The 15,759-nt window shown below is 42.7% G+C and overlaps 1 protein-coding gene across 6 annotated transcripts in view; it reads right to left on the bottom strand.

Moving 5' to 3' along the window:
- si:dkey-220o5.5 (actin filament-associated protein 1-like 2) overlaps nucleotides 1-15,759 on the bottom strand; it is a 101,169-nt gene that overhangs the window by 62,367 nt on the left and 23,043 nt on the right. For 2 of the 6 annotated variants that reach the window (XM_090238144.1, XM_090238143.1), the window contains one exon: nucleotides 2,905-3,016. The exons of the other annotated variants lie outside the window; for them this stretch is intronic. The gene's annotated coding sequence lies outside the window, so the exon portion shown is untranslated. The remainder of the gene's footprint in view (nucleotides 1-2,904; nucleotides 3,017-15,759) is intronic. 6 annotated transcript variants of the gene reach the window in all.

Genomic DNA, 15,759 nt, shown 5'->3' with positions numbered 1-15,759 from the left:
AACAACTACATGAACGTGACAGAGAAAAGAACGGTGAACAAACAATGTAATTGAATAATGCAAAATCTAAGGAAACTAACACTAGTTCTATAACTGATAGTTGTTAATATTTAACGATACGTATTGTTAAAAGTAATACAATGAAAAGTCCGGGCAAATAATTAAAATGTTCAAGAAATCATAAATCAACTTGGTAGTGACTGTCGTATAAGGATCAAATGGTTCAGATTAGCTTGGCAAGGGTTGACAATAACCAGACCCTCTCCCACCCGCAAAGCAGGGGAGGAGGGAACTGCCGGGTTGACAGCTCACAATCAGTTGTAAATTAAGCAGCAAAGGACTCTCTTTGCCCTCCAGTATTGGATAAAGGAATGTCCTTTGTCTCCTGAGACTTTTGCCCGCAGAAAACTCTAACGTCCAAAAAGTGAATACCGGAACAATATTTCTAGCAAAATGTGGGGAATGGTCAGTGGGGAACTACGGAAAACTAATGTAATATTCGTTTTCGTTTGATGTCATTAAAAACTGTATGGACTAAATACTGTAACTTGGAAAGTATATCCACTTTATCTGTCAAGTTTCCATCCAATACGTTGTGCATATAATAAAAAATGAAATGCGATTTTAAGATGTATAAGATCATCTATCTCCTATAAACTGTGAATAAGTAAGTAGCCATGCCCCGAGTGAGGTCGGACAGCATGTCAGACAGACGGAGCCATCCCCTTTGGCCAGAATGCATAAAAAGCCTTGGTAACGAAATTAAAATTACACCAGAAAAGCGTGGAGCGGTCGCTACACATCTGAAATGGTTGGAACTTTGAACCTCAACACGAGGTGGAGAAAATGAACTCACCTATCAGACCAGGACATCGCCAGTCTGCAGCTGTGCGTGTAAAGTGGTTCAAACTCTGATTATCCACATAGGTGGAGAAAGGAGAGAACTCCCCTCTCAGACAATCACTGGTACGGCTAAGAAGTTCTGCGGAAACCAACGGAGACCGGACAACTAAGGATATTCAAATCAAATCAAACTTTATTTGTCACATGCCGAATACAAGTGTAGACTTTACCGTGAAATGCTTACTTACAAGCCCTTAACCAACAGTGCAATTCAAGAAGAAAATATTTAACAAGTACTAAAATAAAATAAAAAGTAATAATAAAAGTAACACAATAAGAATAACGAGGCTATGTACAGGGGGCACCGGTACCGAGTTAGTGTGCGAGCATAGTTGAGGTAATCTGTACATGTAGGTGGGGACGAAGTGACTATGCATGGGTAACAAACAAACAGCGAGTAGCAGCAGTGAACAAAAGCGAGGGAGGGGTCAATGTAAATTGTCCGGTGGCGATTTTATGAATTGTTCAGCAGTCTTATATTTTGGGGGTAGAAGCTGTTTTGGTCCTAGTCTTTTGGTCCTAGACTTGGCGCTCCGGTACCAGAGAAAACAGTCTATAACTTGGGTGACTGGAGTCTCTGACAATTTTTTGGGCTTTCCTCTGACACCGCCTGTTATGTAGGTCCTGAATGGCAGGAAGCTTGGCCCCAGTGAAGTACTGGGCCGTTCGCACTACCCTCTGTAGCGCTTTACGGTCAGATGCCGAGCTGTTGCCATACCAGTCGGTGATGCAACCGGTCAGGATGCTCTCAATGGTGCAGCTGTAGAACCTTTTGAGGATCTGGGGACCCATGCCAAATCTGGTCTCCTGAGGAGGAAAAGGTTTTGTCGTGCCCTCTTCGCGATTGTCTTGGTATGTTTGGACCATGATAGTTCGTTGGTGATGTGGACACCAAGGAACTCTAAACTCTCGACCCGCTCCACTACAGCCCTGTCAATGTTAATGGCGGCCTGTTTGTGACCTCTTGTGGTCACGAAAAGGCCGCCCTTGTGACCTTTATGGACAATCAGAGCCTTACACGTGAGACCCAACCAAACCCCTTTCCAAGAAGTCTTGGTTTTCGACAGAGATAGATGACCGAAAGCATTTACACGTAAATACAGTCATGATTTCTTACTCCGGGCAGTGGTTCGTGTGCTAAGTAAATGATAACTGTGAGAGTAGTTTCCAAATGTATCAACAATAAGTCTCTTTCTACCCCTCTCTCTTTTGGTAAACAAGCAGTCATGTTAGTCCGCTAGGGACTTTTTCCTCATGTATTAGGTGTGTGTTTGTTCGGTGTTATTATTTAGTTAACAAGTAAATAAATAGTTAAACCAATGTGTAGTACGGAATCATGAGTAAGGCTGGGGTTTTTACAGATCCAAGAAATGTTGACTGTTCAGAATGATAAGGTTATGATTAATATGTTGACAGTTTTATGGACGTTATAGGTAAAGACCTGAGTTTAATTTGGGAAATGGTAAATCTTTAAATAACTTAATCTGTGGTGCCCCAAATCCTAATGAGCTAATTGTTACATGATACCATTAAATTAGGTAACAATCAAACATAGTGGATAAGTACTCAGATTAATGAAAGCAAAGCCACGACAGTAGGTTTAGCTCTATACTATAATTTGTGCATGGCTACAGAAGCCTATAGCTTGGGTCTCCAAATGTTCTAAGGTCAGCATTTTATAAACTTCACTGTGGAAAAGGTGATATGTTAATATGCTTCACTTTGCTGTCATATGACTAAAACAATTAATTTATATTTAAATTCCCCTTATCCAAACAACTCTCATTTACCTAGTTCTTATCAATCAATAGAGCTTATCAATTTCTAAATTACAGTGAATTGTGTGGTGGTTTCAGCAGCATCATCTTGGTAAGGCAGGATTTACACATTCAAACACACACCACCAGTCCACGTGAAGGGTTAACAGTTTATTCTTTATCAGGTACTGGCAGTGTTCCTGATATACACAACTCAAACAAACAAAGTAAATATTGTCGTCACCAGTGGAAGGTCCTCCACTCTGGTCTTTGGCTTTCACTCCATGTTGAAATCTTCAGTTCGGTTATACCTCTTTCGCTACCATATGCTCAGTCTCACCAATAGTCTCCGTCACCTGCTGAGGGTCAAAGGAAAGACAAAGAAAGCAAACCTAGGGCGCGGTTAAGTAGAGGCCCTGAGTGGTTTCACCTGTCTGCAGTTTAGTCTCGAATTACAACTGGAGACAGATGCGGCTGTTCTGCTGCAGTCTGGAAGTTTCCCCTGAGATGTCCCTGGTCTTGCCTCTGGGGAATACTTCCCATTGCTGTCTGTGGTCCTGGCAGCCAGAAAACACAGAAACCTCGACAGGTGGCTCGAACTTATTCATTGCTTCATCGCATGTAAAATTGGTGGAATTATGAGGGAATTAAGTCAAGGTCCGAATACGGTGGATCTGTAGACACCTCCACTACACCTTCATTTCTTTCATGTCCAGCCCAAACTAATAGCAGGTGAATAGCATGCTATTTTAAATGCTTAAGTTCAAAGTAAGAATACGGGTAGAGAGAAAAGTGCATAAAAAGGGAACTTACATTCCATTTATGCATGCTTACCTCTGATTGAAATACCCCCTAAGAGACTTACCTAAAAAGATTCACAGCTGTAATCGCTGCCAAAGATGTTTCTAATATGTATTGACTTAGGGGGGATGAATACTTATCTAATCAAGATATACAGTGCCCTCCTTGATTGTTGGCACAGTGAATATTTTTGGGGACTGATACAATGACTATAAGGTTAATGTGCCATTTGTCTGCTTTAATTTGAAGCTCCACATCGGGTGAACCGTTTAGAAATGACAGATATTTATCTGTCTAACTTTCTCACTCATAAATATTCACGATACATTCACGACTTATCTGTAATCAAGGTAGCATCCAGATTAATGTTGAAGTGTTTAGAAACACATTATATTCTTATTTACAAAAAAAGTGACTCCAAAACGACACAAATGATTTACCATTCAATTCTATTTGGGCACAAAATAATCTGAAACAACCAAAACAAACAGAAAATGCATCCAACAAGTTTGTAGAGTCACAATCACAAACATGATGTAATCATTGCGCGCTAGGAATATGGTGTGAAATATAAAACCTTTGACTATTTTAATACACATAAACTCAGCAAAAAAAGAAACGTCCATTTTTCAGGACCCTGTCTTTCAAAGATAATTCGTAAAAATCCAAATAAATTCACAGATTTATTTGGTTTAAAGGTTTAAACACTGTTTCCCATGCTTGTTCAATGAACCATAAACAATAAATTAATGAACATGCTTACAGATGGTAGGCAATTAAGGTCACAGTTATGAAAAGTTAGGACACTAAATAGGCCTTTCTATTGACTCTGAAAAACACCAAAAGAAAGATGCCCAGGGTCCCTGCTCATCTGCGTGAATGTGCCTTAGCCATGCTGCAAGAAGATGGCCAGGGCAATAAATTGCAATGTCCGTACTGTGAGACGCCTAAGACAGCGCTACAGGGAGATAGGACGGACAGCTGATCGTCCTCGCAGTGGCAGACCACGTGTAACAACACCTGCACAGGATCGGTACATCCGAACATCACACCTGCGGGACAGGATGGCAACAACAACTGCCTGAGTTACACCAGGAATGCACAATCCCTCCATCAGTGCTCAGACTGTCCGCAATAAGCTGAGAGAGGTTGGACTGAGGGCTTGTAGGCCTGTTGTAAGGCAGGTCCTCACCAGACATCATCGCCTAAGGGCACAAACCCACCATCGCTGAACCAGACCGGACTGGCAAAAAGTGCTCTTCGCTGACGGGTCACGGTTTTGTCTCACCAGGGGCGAGCGATGGTTGGATTTGCGTTTATCGTTGAAGGAATGAGCGTTACACCGAGGCCTGTACTCTGGAGCGGGATCGATTTGGAGGTGGAGGGTCCGTCATGGTGTATCACAGCACCATCGGACTGAGCTTGTTGTCACTGCAGGCCATCTCAATGCTGTGCGTTACAGGGAAGACATCCTCCTCCCTTATGTGGTACACTTCCTGCAGGCTCATTCTGACACGACCCTCCAGCATGACAATGCCACCAGCCATACTGCTCATTCTGTGTGTGATTTCCTGCAAGAAAGGAATGTCAGTGTTCTGCCATGGCCAGCGAAGAGCCCGGATCTCAATCCCATTGAGCACGTCTGGGACCTGTTGGATCGGAGGTTGAGGGCTAGGGCCATTCCCCCCAGAAATGTCCGGGAACTTGCAGGTTCCTTGGTGGAAGAGTGGGGTAACATCTCACAGCAACTGGCAAATCTGGTGCAGTCCACAAGGAGGAGATGCACTGCAGTACTTAATGCAGCTAGTGGCCACACCAGATACTGACTGTTACTTTTGATTTTGACCCCCCCATTTGTTCAGGGACACATTATTCCATTTCTATTAGTCACGTCTGTCAAACTCGTTCAGTTTATGTCTCAGTTGTTGAATCTCATTATGTTCATACAAATATTTACACATGTAAGTTTGCTGAAAATAAATGCAGTTGACAGTGAGAGGACGTTTCTTTTTTTGCTGAGTTTATAAGTGAATTTGTCCCAATAGTTTTGGTCACCTAAAATGGGGACTATGTACAAAAACTGCTATAGTTTCTAAACTAAATGTGTCCTCCAGTATTTTGTGTAGATCGTTGACAAAAAAAAATGGCAATTAAATCAATTTTAATCTCCACAATAAAATGTGGAGAAATCCAATGGGGTTGAATACTTACGATATGCACCGTGTGGCCAAAAATAACTAGACTCAAGAATATAGACGAGCTATGTGACTATGTGCTGATACTGTATGTGTGATGATGACAATGTATTTTTATGTAGAAAATAATCAAAGGGAATGGAGCAGAGCTTCTGTTCTAGCCCAACAGTTCTGCCACCACAGAGCTGCAGCCTGCAGTATGTGGGTGCTGCAATCAGAGGCCCTTTGTGCTGCAGTAGTCCCATTATCTCTCTACGTGTTAACAAAAAACGAAAATGACGTGAGGGGTTCGGGTCTTTCTACTCTGAACTGCCACATAAATAGACCACATAAAACAAGTCCCTTGTTATGTCCTCAATAGTTTTTAAATGGCTTCATGAAAAGAACGCCTTTTTGCCTGGGCGGCATTGAGGATTATTAGTCTTGAATGAAGCCGTCTCACTCACTAGCTCAGTTGTTTTGATTCATAATTCATGCATCACTCCAGGCAGGCACACAGTGAAAAAACAAAGTCAAAGAGTTCCTCTCATAGTGGGAATTACATAGAGACCAAATACATGCAGGGCAATCATCATTTTTCACAATGTCCTCCAACTATGCCACTCTCTCTTTAACTCCTCCGTGTTTGTTTTTCCTGTAGGAATCAATGCTTTACAATCATGCTTTGTTTCATGATGCCCCCCACCTTCGCCAGCAGCTCTTTGTTCAAAAACATAGTTCTTTCCTATACAAGGTCACGTGCACAGTCACAATTATTATTGAGACAACATACATTAATAATCTAGTAATCTTAATGTAGTAAATCTTAATTGCCAGCAGAGAAATCAACCCTTCAATGTGGTATTATACTAACCCTCTGAGATAAAGTGCTTCTTTTGTTACCTCATTGGTGTGAACTGCACATAGTGACCTTCAGACAAGACAGATTCGACAAGAAAGCGCTAAAACCAAGTCACTAAACAAATACTGTCTGTTAACCTGGTGGCAATGTTTAGCTGGTAGGGCAAACAAAGATTAAAGATGTACTGTGTGACAGCCTCTGGCTATTTTGGACCTGATCTTAGGCAGCAGGCTCTGAGGGCCTATATAGTGCACTACTTTTGACCAGGGCCCATTGGGGCAAGTCTCCCTAATGACGTCTTCTCATATACCCCCCGCGCCTGCGGTTCTTCCCTAATAGCCTAAACTTTCTATTACCGCAGTACCCTACCCTATGTAAATGAATAGAAGGGTGATTACTATCAGTCTTTGCATGGAGACTAAGAGGATTACAGAGATATACACTGAGTATACAAAACATTAAGAACATTGCTCTTTCCATGACATAGACCAGGTGAATCCAAGTGAAAGCTATAATCCTTTATCGATATCACTTGTTACATCTACTTAAATCAGTGTAGATGAAGGGGAGGAGACAGGTTAAAGAAGGATTTTTAAGCCTTGAGACAATTGAGACATGGATTGTGTATGTGTGCCATTCAGAGGTTGAATGGGCAATACAAAAGATTTAAGTGCCTTTGAACGGGGTATGGTAGTAGGTGCCAGGCGCACCGGCTTGTGTCAAGAACTGCAACGCTGCACTGCGTTTTTCACGCTCAACAGTTTCCCATGTGTATCAAGAATGGTCCACCACCCAAAAGACATCCAGCCAATTTGACACAACTGCGGGAAACATTGGAGCCAACATTGGCCAGCATCCATGTGGAACACTTTCGACACCTTGTTGAGTCCGTGCCACGACGAAGTGAGGCTGTTCTGAGGGCAATAGAAGGTTTGCAACCGCACCAAGTGCCATGCTGGAAGACCATACTCAGTCTGTTGAAAGTCTTCCAATCGTCCACATGGCAAGCTGTGTTTTGCTACCACCAGAAAGATTGACCATTATTTAGTTTGTCTAAGGACAAAGAAAATGGAGGCTGTAGGAGAAGCTATTCAAGTAAGTAAATATATGTTTAAAGTTATCAAAAACAATGTATTATTAGCTAGCTTGCTACAAAAACGTAGTGTGCAGCCTTACTAAAATAAGCTGCTAACGTAATGATTGCTAGATAGCTAACATACATACTGTATAGCAGATGTTCGCTTAATTCGCTACCGGGCCACACAGAAAGGATAAATAATGCATTTTTAATTTTCTTAATTGGTAAAATAAAATAAAATGACATACAATTTTAGGCTATTTGTGCAGTCATTACATTGAACTTGGTGCAGTCTGTTGGTCCTTTTCTCACCACTCTAATATCTCTGTCACGCCCACAACAGTTTACAGATTTTGAACTAGAGTAATGCGCGCACGGAAAGTTTATCACGGTCTGCGTGAGTGGTGTTGCCCGTCAACTTTGTACTAGCTAGCTACATTAGCTGACATGATTAAAAACAAACAAACGTCGCTGGAGAGCTTCTTCGGAAGGGGTAAAGGAGATAAAAGGCCCAACAACAATGTCGATAATGCAGAGACAGCAGAGCCCGAGACTGCAAAAAAAAAGAAAACCTCATTCAATAGAAAATACCTTACCTGTGCGACATATTCAACCTGCTCAATGAACTCAATCTGTCACTTCAGGGGAGAATGACAACTGTATTTAAGTTGGCAGATAAAGTGGCTACATTCAAAGCCAAACTGGAACTGAGGGGATGGCAAGTGGACAGGGGCATATTTGACATGTTTCAAACATGCAGTGATTTTGGCAGAGACTGAGACGGGGCCGTCCTTCTCCCAGCTGGTGCGAAATGTTTTAATATTTAAATGTTTATTTCACATTTATTTAACCAGGTTGGCCAGTTCTCATTTACAGCTGCGGCCTGGCCAAGATAAAGCAAAGCAGTGCGACAAAAACAACACTGAGTTATACATGGGATAAAGAAATGTATAGTCAATAACACAATAGAAAAATCTGTATACAGTGTGTGCAAATGTAGTAATATTAGGGAGGTAAGGCAATAAATAGGCCATAGTGGCGAAATAATTACAATTTAGCAATTAAACACTGAAGTGATAGATGTGCAGAAGATGAATGTGGAAGTAGAGATACTGGGGTGCAAAGGAGCAAAAAAAGAAATAACAATATGGGATGAGGTACTTGGGTGGGCTATTTAAAGATGGGCTGTGTACATGTGCAATGATCGGTAAGCTGCTCTGACAGCTAATGCTTAAAGTTAGTGAGGGAGATATAAGACCCCAGCTTCAGTGATTTTTGCAATTAGTTCCAGTCATTGGCAGCAGAGAACTGGAAGGAAAGGCGGCCAAATGAGGAGTTGGCATTAGGGATGACCAGTGAAATATACCTGCTGGAGCGCGTGCTATGGTTGCGTGCTGCTATGGTGACCAGTGAGCTGAGAAAAGGCGGGTCTTTACCTAGCAAAGACTTATACAGTGGGGCAAAAAAGTATTTAGTCAGACCAATTGTGCAAGTTCTCCCACTTAAAAAGATGAGAGAGGCCTGTAATTTTCATCATAGGTACACTTCAACTATGACAGACAAAATGAGGGGAAAAAATCCAGAAAATCACATTGTAGGATGTTTAATTTAATTTATTTGCAAATTATGGTGGAAAATAAGTATTTGGTCACCTACAAACAAGCAAGATTTCTGGCTCTCACAGACCTGTAACTTCTTCTTTAAGAGGCTCCTCTGTCCTCCACTCGTTACCTGTATTAATGGCACCTGTTTGAACTTGTAATCAGTATAAAAGACACCTGTCCACAACCTCAAACAGTCACACTCCAAACTCCACTATGGCCAAGACCAAAGAGCTGTCAAAGGACACCAGAAACAAAATTGTAGACCTGCACCAGGCTGGGAAGACTGAATCTGCAATAGGTAAGCATCTTGGTTTGAGGAAATCAACTGTGGGAGCAATTATTAGGAAATGGAAGACATACAAGACCACTGATAATCTCCCTCGATCTGGGGCTCCACGCAACATCTCACCCCGTGGGGTCAAAATGATCACAAGAACGGTGAGCAAAAATCCCAGAACCACACGGGGGGACCTAGTGAATGACCTACAGAGAGCTGGGACCAAAGTAACAAAGCCTACCATCAGTAACACACTACGCCGCCAGGGACTCAAATCCTGCAGTGCCAGACGTGTCCCCCTGCTTAAGCCAGTACATGTCCAGGCCCGTCTGAAGTTTGCTAGAGAGCATTTCGATGATCCAGAAGAATATTGGGAGAATGTCATATGGGCAGATCAAACCAAAATATAACTTTTTGGTAAAAACTCAACTCGTCGTGTTTGGAGGACAAAGAATGGTGAGTTGCATCCAAAGAACACCATGCCTACTGTGAAGCATGGGGGTGGAAACATCATGCTTTGGGGCTGTTTTTCTGCAAAGGGACCAGGACGACTGATCCGTGTAAAGGAAAGAATGAATGGGGCCATGTATCGTGAGATTTTGAGTGAAAACCTCCTTCCATTAGCAAGGGCATTGAAGATGAAACGTGGCTGGGTCTTTCAGCATGACAATGATCCCAAACACACCGCCCGGGCAACGAAGGAGTGGCTTCGTAAGAAGCATTTCAAGGTCCTGGAGTGGCCTAGCCAGTCTCCAGATCGCAAACCCATAGAAAATCTTTGGAGGGAGTTGAAAGTCCGTGTTGCCCAGCAACAGCCCCAAAACATCACTGCTCTAGAGGAGATCTGCATGGAGGAATGGGCCAAAATACCAGCAACAGTGTGTGAAAACCTTGTGAAGACTTACAGAAAACGTTTGACCTCTGTCATTGCCAACAAAGGGTATATAACTTTTGTTATTGACCAAATACTTATTTTCCACCATTTGCAAATAAATTCATTAAAAATCCTACAATGTGATTTTCTGGATTTTTTTCCCTCATTTTGTCTGTCATAGTTGAAGTGTAGCTATGATGAAAATTACAGGCCTCTCTCATCTATTTAAGTGGGAGAACTTGCACAATTGGTGGCTGACTAAATACTTTTTTGCCCCACTGTAGATGACCTGGAGCCAGTGGGTTTGGCGACGAATATGAAGCGAGGGCCAGCTAACGAGAGCATACAGGTTGCAGTGGTGGGTAATATATGGAGCTTTGGTGACAAAACGGATGGCACTATGATAGACTACATCCAATTTGCTGAGTAGAGTGTTGGAGGCTATTTTGTAAATGACATCGCCGACGTCAAGGATCGGTAGGATAGTCAGTTTTACAAGGGTATGTTTGGCAGCATGAGTGAAGGAGGCTTTGTTGTGAAATAGGAAGCCGATTCTATATTTAATTTTGGATTGGAGATGCTTAATGTGAGTCTGGAAGGAGAGTTTACAGTCTGACCAGACACCTAGGTATTTGTAGTTGTCCACATACTCTAAGTCAGAATCGTCCAGAGTAGTGATGCTAGACAGGGCGGGCGGGTGCCGGCAGCAATCGGTTGAAGAGCATGCATTTAGTTTTACCTGCATTTAAGAGCAGTTGGAGGACACGGGAGGAGTGTTGTATGGCATTGAAGCTCGTCTGGAGGTTTGTTAACACAGTGTCCAAAGAAGGGCCAGAAGCACACAGAATGGTGTCGTCTGCGTAGAGGTGGATCAGAGAATCACCAACAGAAAGAGCGACATCATTGATATATATATACAGAGAAAAGAGTCGGCCCGAGAATTGAACCCTGTGGCACCCCCATAGAGACTGCCAGAGGTCCGGACAACAGGCCCTCCGATTTGACACACTGAACTCTGTCTGAGAAGTAGTTGGTGAACCAGGCGAGGCAGTCATTTGAGAAACCAAGGCTGTTGAGTCTGCCGATTAGAATACAGTGATTGACAGAGTCGAAGCATTGGCCAGGTCGATGAAGACGGCTGCAAAGTATTGTCTTTTATCGATGGTGGTTATGATATCGTTTAGGACCTTGAGCGTGGCTGAGGTGCACCCATGACCAGCTCGGAAACCAGATTACATAGCGGATGGGATTCTAAATGGTAGGTGATCTGTTTGTTAACTTGACTTTCAAAGACTTTAGAAAGGCAGGGTAGAATAGATATAGGTCTGTAACAGTTTGGGTCTTTGAAGAGGGGGATGACCGTGGCAGCTTTCAAATCTTTAGGGATCTCAAACGATACGAAAGAGAGGTTGAACAGGCTAGTAATAGGGGTTGCAACAATTGCAGGTGATAATTTTAGAGAGGGTCCAGATTGTCTAGCCCAGCTGATTTGTAGGGGTCCAGATTTTGCAGCTCTTTCAGAACATCAGCTATCTGTATTTGGGTGAAGGAGAAATGGGGGAGGCTTGGGCAAGTTTCTGTGAGGGGTGCAGAGCTTTTGACCGGGGTAGGGGTAGCCAGGTGGAAAGCATGGCCAGCCGTTGAAAAATGCTTATTGAAATTCTCGATTATCGTAGACTTAGACATCGTAGACAGTGTTTTCTAGCCTCAGTGCAGTGGGCAGCTGGGAGGAGGTGCTCTTATTCTCCATGGACTTTACAGTGTCCCAGAACTTTTTGGAGTTTTTGTTGCAGGATGCAGATTTCTGCATGTTTGAAAAAGCTAGTCTTTGCTTTCCTAACTGCCTGTGTACATTGTTTCCTAACTTCCCTGAAAAGTTGCATATTGCGGAGGCTATTTGATGCTAATGCAGTACGCCACGGGATGTTTTTGTGCTGGTCAAGGACAGTCAAGTCTGGAGTGAAACAAGGGCTATATCTGTTCTTAGTTCTACATTTTTTGAATGGGACGTGCTTATTTAAGATGGTGAGGAAAGCACTTTTAAAGAATAACAGGCATCCTCAACTAATGGAATGAGGTCAATATCCTTCCAGGATATCCGTTGACAGCGATCACCTTGCTTCGCTGTCAACGGAGTTCGAGCGTGACTTCCCAACCGCCAAAGACCCATGAAGTGCGAAGGATTGGATCCGCGACCCATTTGTGAATGTCCCAGATGAATTCTCCATGTCCGTGCAGGAAGATCAACTCATTGAGGTCGCAAATGATGGTGGCCTTAAAAGTATGTTTGAGAACTTAATCTCTGCCGACATCCTGGATTAAAATCAAGGCTGAATATCCTGAGATAGCCACAAAAGCACTGAAAACATTGCTTCCATTTCCAACATCCTATCACTGCGAAGCGGGATTTTCCACAATGACGGCAACAAAAATGAAAATAAGGAATAGACTGGACATACGGAACACCCGAAGGGTGTCACTGTCTCCCATCACCCCTAGATGGGACTCAGAGCTCCCATTGATTCAGCGACATGGTGAGTTGCAATGTTTTTATTATATGGTCTCTAGAGAAAAATATGCACTGTTTTTATAATATCATCATGTTAGACCTACTTAAACTAAAATGTTATGAAAGGCAGCTATACTAAACATATAGGCCTAATTGTCTATATGAGACCGGTCCGTGTTGCAAAAAAAGGTTGGGAACCGCTGCTGTATAGCTCACCAGTTTACAAACGTCATATTAGCTAGTTAGCTATCTTGATGTATTTATCGTTGTAACTCTAAATGCATTTGGAGCTAGGTAGCGAACAGCCATGGAAGAGGGTGAAAGGATTAGCGAGCACTTCCAGCTGTCAGAGAAGCTAGAGTATAGGAGTATAGTATAGACTCTGGATAGGGCAGGTAAATGTGAGGGACATTATGAAACTATTCTCTAGTTCCAGTCCCTGGCGAGGAAAAACTGAGGACAGAGAAATCTAGCAACATAATATTCAGGGCTGTCTAATTTGAGTATAATACAGCCTGTTTCTTTGTTATGTTTTATGTTGTTATATACAGAGATCTGTCAAACCCTGTCTGTAGAAGAAGAGGTCCCAATGAATGCCCCAAGAGAATAAGGGAACATCCTTGTATACCATGGCTTATATGTTAGCAACTTTTGTGAACAAAAATACAGTTTAAAAGTCACACAATGTATAAACTTATTACAACTGGAGCAGGCCAGCCCTGCTGGGTGTGCAGGCTTCTGTTCCAGCCCAGCACTAACACACCTGATTCAATATAGCAAACCTAATTAGTTAATTTTCAAGTATTCTATTGCTGGGCTGGAACAGAAGTCTGCCGCCCCACCTTTACATACAAGTTAGATACGTGTACACTTGATATGATGATATGAAAGCAACTTAAGTTAACTATTATTCAATATGAACTGTTGATTGTTCATGTTGATTAATCACAGATCACAATCCTGCAATAAAGAGGGGAAGGGAATCTGTTTCTAATTTGTCTGTTTCTGTGTTTTTTGTTCAGTCATTAGAGCTCTCCAATTAATTTTATTTGATTGTCACAATCAGAGGCCAAATTGAACTCCACACTGCATTCATTGCCTTGCGCCTCTCAAATGTTGTAACAATATTAACATCCACAAGTCAATAACTCACAAAATTTAAACCTATGTATGCTGAAAAATGTGTATAATTAAAATTAACCTTGTAATTTAGTGATTCTAAATTCTTTAACCTTCGCATTCCTGTCTTGAAGAACCATCTTGGACTCTTCTTTCAGGCTTTTCTCACAGACAAGTTGAGCCTCAAGCTCTTTCTCTTTCTCCTTCAGCACTATCGTCAACTTGTTGAGTTTTGATCTACCTATTGATCTGATTGGTTACTAATAATATCATTTAAAATCCCTCAAATTGTGTCCCATATGTGTTTAGACACGGTGACCATTTACGGCTACCGAGTGGCTATTGTGGCTAATGCCCTTGTCCAGAAGCAAGCATCAGTTAGCCTCGAGCTAGCATCAAGCTAGGCCCATCTCTCGGCTAGCAAATGAAGTACACCAACTACAATACCTCTCTTGCCAATTGGCCTGGACCCTTTGTGACACGGAGCCCCGCCGATTTATAACGACTTGTCTTCTCTAGTAATTCGGCCAATGGGCTCTCAACCGGCCTCTGCGTGCATCATGGATGTCAGTGAAGACCCATCTGATAGCCCCGGCCCACTAGCGCCCTGAACACCGTGTCTCCTGCTCACCTAGCATAGTAACGACTACCGAATGGCTCCCTTTTTCATCTATTGCTGCTCATTGGACCCTATGATCATTCGGCTACACAGCTGATGCCTGCTGAACTGTTCATTAACACCGTACTTCATTTTGCCTCCAGAGATGCAACCTCTCTCATTGTGACTCAATGCCTAGGTTTTCTCCACTGTACTCGCACCCTACCATACCCTTGTCTGTACAGTCGTGGCCAAAAGTTTTGAGAATGACACAAATAATAATTTCCACAAAGTTTGCTGTTTCAGTGTCTTTAGAAATTTTTGTCAGATGTTACTATGGAATACCGAAGTATAAATACAGGTATTTAATAAGTGTCAAAGGCTTTTATTGACAATTACATGAAGTTGATGCAAAGAGACAATATTTGCAGTGTTGACCCTTCTTTTTCAAGACCTCTGCAATCCGCCCTGGCATGCTGTCAATTAACTGCTGAGCCCATTCTTGCACAATCAATGCTTGGAGTTTGTCAGAATTTGTGGGTTTTGGTTTGTCCACAAGTTCTCAATGGGATTAAGGCCTGGGGATTTTCCTTGCCATGGACCCAAAATATTTATGTTTTGTTCCCCGAGCCACTTAGTTATCACATTTGCCTTATGGCAAAGTGCTCCATCATGCTGGAAAAGGCATTGTCCGTCACCAAACTGTTCCTGGATGGTTGGGAGAAGTTGCTCTCTTTATTCATGGCTGTGTTCTTGGGCAAAATTGTGAGTGAGCCCACTCCCTTGGCTGAGAAGCAACCCCACACATGAATGGTCTCAGGGTGCTTTACTGTTGGCATAACACAGGACTGACGGTAGCGCTCACCTTGTCTTCTCCGGACAAGCTTTTTTCTGGATGCCCCAAACAATCGGAAAGGGGATTCATCAGAGAAAATGACTTTACCCCCAGTCCTCAGCAGTCCAATCCCTGTACCATTTGCAGAATATCAGTCTTTGCCTGATGTTTTTCCTGGAGAGAAGTGGCTTCTTTGCTGCCATTCTTAACACCAGGCCATCCTCCAAAAGTCTTTGCCTCACTGTGTGTGCAGATGCACTCACACATGCCTGCTGCCATTCCTGAGCAAGCTCTGTACTGATGGTGCCCCGATCCCGCAGCTGAATCAACTTTAAGAGATGGTCCTGGCGCTTGCTGGACCTTCTTGG

Source organism: Oncorhynchus mykiss, chromosome 6 (genome assembly GCF_057628025.1).
Source record: "Oncorhynchus mykiss isolate SJ-2025 chromosome 6, ASM5762802v1, whole genome shotgun sequence".
Taxonomy (NCBI): domain Eukaryota; kingdom Metazoa; phylum Chordata; class Actinopteri; order Salmoniformes; family Salmonidae; genus Oncorhynchus; species Oncorhynchus mykiss.
This window is presented reverse-complemented; position numbering and strand designations above follow the sequence as displayed.